Here is a 4,904-nt window from a genome sequence, read left to right as displayed (position 1 = left end):
TGGTTCTCTAATGCAACATAGCAAGCCAATTTTGTATTTATAACCTTTAACTATACTGTAAACTATCAGTCATTTTTACAGTGTAGTGACTTCTTCACCTTTCTGTCAGGTTGATCATCATACTTCAACTTCCAGGATACTGTTACATAAAAGCTACCCATTACTTCTATCAATGTGATAATGCCTTGGTGGTTTGCACACACATGAAAAAAATGCATATACACATGTCATTTTTCATTTTTTGGGGGGCATTTTATTGCCTTTATTGATAGTGACAGCTGAAGACAACAGGAAAGGGGGGCAGACGAGAGAGGGATGATTCGCGCAAAAGGCGCAGTCGGATTGAACCCTGGGCTGCTGCAGCAACTCGGGCGCCCTATACACATGTAATTTAAGTACACACCCCTATCTGCAGGCTGCAGCCTATACTGGAAGCTTTTCAGAAGACTTATAGGTTGAAATCTGCTGCTCATGGCTTTAATGGTATGAGCTACATACTAGTTATAAAGTCAGTGGGAATTGCATAACATTAATGTACCCTGTGATATTGAAGCCATAAAGAACTATATCTCTTACCTAAAGCACTAGTATTCCCACCTCACCCACTTCACCGGCGAGATGAATGGAGTTTTTCTGAGCCCGACTTCCTGGCAGTGTGAAAATATTAGGTATATTGGCCCAAACCAAATCTCCCCCTGAGATTGAATCTGCTTTGAAACATTAAGTTTTCACCCTTTGCTTCATTGGCGGGCTGCCAGAGGCTTTAATGAATGCTGAGGCAGCAGCAGTGAGTGCTGAGATGAAGAGTGTCCTCCACAGCGGCTCTCTGTGGCTCTGCTGCCTCTGATTAATTCTGATTATTAGATGGGTGGAGGACCAAATGTGGAGTTACACCAAGCCTTTGGTTGACACTGCATTGGTTGCATATAGTACATATATACTGTACAACCAAATACGTTCATTGAACTCAAAAAATTGCCGAAACTGATTACATCAAACATTTTAGGTAAAACTAACTAATTTATAAGTTAGAAACATTCTGAATTAAGTGGCTTATTATTTTAGCCAGTGAGAAGACTAATTTTCAATTTCTATTTTTACTGTGAAAATAAAATACCTACTAGAAAGTTATTAATCAATGTTTTCTTAACCTTGAGTTTTTTTCTAAGCCTTTTGATGTAATCAGTTTCAGCAGTGTTTTGAGTTAAAACTGTTTTACAGTGTGTAGTAAGTAAAGATATACACTACACAACGACACCCACCACATCGTCATCATCATTCCCATCATCTTTACCGCATTGCCCTCTCCTCTCTCTCTGTTGTCCTCCCCTTTCCTCCCTCCTCCTCCTCTCTCTGTCTCCTCTTTCCTTCTTTCCTCTAGCCTCCCCATCTCTCCTCTCCTTTGCATCCTTCCTCTCCTCTCCCTTCTCCACCACGCCCCTCCTCCGCACCTCCAGCAGCGATAGCTCTTATAAAAACAAATGAGAGTTAAATCCCTTGCCTAATCTCCTGCTTCTACTCCAGTCCTATTTTTACCATGTTTAACCAGATTAAACCGTTTTTCTCCCTCTCTCTCGCTGTGTCTCAGGAGGGTGAAAGCTATTGACGTAAGTGCTTTCACACCACCCTGAAGCTTGTTAGCCCGTGTGTGTGTGGTTGTGTGGATGGTGTTTTGTGTGGATGTTGTGCGCTGTGCCGGCCTACTACGAACCTCCGGGGTGCGCGGGCAGGCACCTGAGGGATGCTGCTAATGCATCGTCTCACTCTCCGCGAGGCTCTTTCTTGTGCAGATCAGAGGGCAGCGCATCATGCAGGAAATTTGAAGCGGGAAGCGTTTCGATGTAAGGGATTGTAATACAGAGTCATTATTTTGTTTAGAGGCAGCTCGCTGAGAGAAGCAAGCGTTGTGGAATTGCTTCGGATGTAGAATAGTGTTGACAAAAAATTCTCGAGCAGAAAAGGTGCTTTATGCCTCAGATTGCTCCTGCCACAGATGCAAATGAGTGATTCAGGTTCATATTGGATGTTTAGTGGCAGGCACCAATGTTCTTCTAAATCCTTGCGAAACCTAAGATGCACGCACAACATCTCCACAGCTGCCAGCCTTATCCATCACTCCACAGCTCAGGGTGCAGGGTCCAGAGCCAGAGATAAAGAAAAGGTCATTTTACCAGATCACTTTTATGAAGCCTGGTAGATCTCTGCAGCCTTACCGCCAGAGGGGATGTATTACACAGCAGAGCAATCATTACTGTAATATTAACATGCATTGTTTGGACTGAGGGTTATGATAGCCCATACTGCCACAGTCCATTTGCCTCTGACCTGTGTTGCGTATAAGCACACTGTCTGGATTGGAAAGGCGATAGCCCCCCGTATTGAAACACAATTTATGAATTCATAATTTTAAAGGAATGCTTAAAATATTCCCTTCTCAGTAAAATGGGTTTCGGTTTTTGCGCTCTAACTATTTCTCAAGCTGCCTCGCATGACCTCGTATAAGCACACAGCCTCCAACGCAAGATGGCCAATGCACTCATGATTCAAAGCTTCTACGCTGCACCCATAAACACACTAAAGGCTATGTGTGAATGTATAGAAATGGAAGCCTCTGTGTTTGCATAGGCCCACAATTGAAACCATCTGAATAGTCAGAGTCCTTTTCAGACAAAAGCTCAGTGTGGTCCAGTGTTTCCAGTAGAGTCGAGACATGCAGGTCCCCCACCATCATACTGGGTGAAGCAGACACACACTTGAGCTCTTTTTACGTGATAACAATAACATTTATATTTGAGCTCTTTATTGCTTTTAACTGATAGTGACAGCTGGACATGATGACACGCAGCAAATACCAAAGTCAGAGTCAAACCATGACCCCTGCAGAACTTTCCAAGACGCCAGTTCTACCAGTGAGCTTAAGTCAATTCAATTCAATTTTATTTATATAGCGCCATTCATAACAGAAGTATCTCAGGACACTTTCAAATAGAGCATGTCTAGAACCGAACTCCCTTAAACATTTACAAGACCCAACAGTACACCATGAGCAAGCACTTGGGACGACGGGGGCAAGGAAAAACTGCCTTTTAACAGGCAGAAACCTCGGACAGACCCTTCGGCTCTAGGTGGGTGGTCATCTGTCTCGACCAGTTGGGGTGAGAGAGAGAAAGTTGCATCTCTCTCCACAGGGTTTCTCAACCCTTGGAGGTCCCCTGGCCTTCCTGTTTAGTGGTTCCGACCCTATTGATATAGCATCTCAAAATAATGAGAAACTTTTTAAATATTTAGATTTAATAACTCAGAATAATTATTACAATATTTAATGCTAAGTCAAAATATTGAGAAGAAAAAAAAATACTTAGTCATTCTTTTTAGATGCTAAGTCAATGTTTTGAGAAAGTTCCTCATTATAATGACTTACAGAATTTGGAAAATAAAAAACAGGACTAATGTTTTACATGACTAAAATTATTTATCTTTACTTCCAGGTGGATTTTAATTTCTCCATGCACTCTAAACATTAGGAATAATATTATGTGTTAGCAAGTTATGTAATATTATTGTCTTTCTTTTCAATGTTTCAAAAACATTGTGACATTTTATTTCCAAATTTTCAGACATTTTACCAAATACACATTATTTTAAGTGATTCAAGTTAATGTGTTAAATCTGACAGCATTTGACCGCAAACTGGGGTAGAACCTGGGGCGGCCAGGCATTTTTAGGGCAGCTGCCACCCCATGCAACCCCTCTAGATCCGGCCCTGACTATATCCTACAAAAGTCCATTTTCCCACCAGGATCATCAAGTTTAATTTTATATGGAATGTAGCAAATGTTCAGTTAGGAAGGAGAGAGTGGATGAAACTGAGGAGTTGTTCCTGTGTATTGAGAAGTTCACTATTATAAAAGTTTCAGGAAGAATACTTCATTTCAGTCCCGTCCTATTCTTCATTTATTACCACCGAGCTAATCCTCTTGACTTCCATTCATTTATGTTTCTTGGCCTCCCTCTGTTTTCTGATTGTTTTTAAATGGTTCATACAGTCAAATAAACCCAAAGCCGCCACTCTGACAGACACATACAGCATCCCATCCCTAACCACCATCTGCTGTATCAGTCCATTTAGCTGCACAGTTGCTCCTGGCTCCTGATGATAATATCACACACCCTCCACCAGTATCAACAGTGCTAATGGACAGTGGAATTATGTCGCTCACAGACTGTGGGGCCGTCCACATAATCTTGGAATTGACCCACAAATGGAAAAAAGACTAACATCTATATTTTATCATTAATGTTTTGTAAACTGATTTCTTATGAAGGACAATTTGATTTATTTTCTAAACAACAGGAAAGCAAACCATATCAGGGGATTTCCACACATATAATCAGTGTAAAAGCACACATTCTGCTCCAATGGCATATAAAATGAGTCAAACTAAATGGAATATTTGATGTCAGCATAAAAAAAAAATAAAATTAAAAGAGAAAATGAATGAAAAATGTAAAAAGATAACTTTATATCCTATAATTGTGCAGTATAAAGATGTAATTCAAATCAAATTAACTTTTAAAGGTTAATAAAAATTAATTCATATTAATATGTTTTCATTAGTGTATAATAACCTGAAAATTAAAATGTTTGTGTTATATTGTTACCTTAGATGAGCTTTATGATTTGTATCTACAGAGGGCGCGTGTCCTCTTCTAGTATATTATATCTACTCCATATTGAACTGCTGTGTTTCTTCAGTAGCCCAGAACCCTGGCTCTAGATAGGGCCTTTTGCGTTTTTTTGCACGTTTTGCGGCCATCTCCTGTGCTTGGAAGGGGAAGGGAGTTGCAATCTGCAACTACACTGCGAGATGCAACTAAATCCTACACACTGGACCTTTAACAAA

The sequence above is a fragment of the Morone saxatilis genome, unplaced genomic scaffold, assembly GCF_004916995.1.
Source record: "Morone saxatilis isolate NCDOM2014 unplaced genomic scaffold, NCSU_SB_2.0 Contig1, whole genome shotgun sequence".
Taxonomy (NCBI): Eukaryota; Metazoa; Chordata; class Actinopteri; family Moronidae; genus Morone; species Morone saxatilis.
This window is presented reverse-complemented; position numbering follows the sequence as displayed.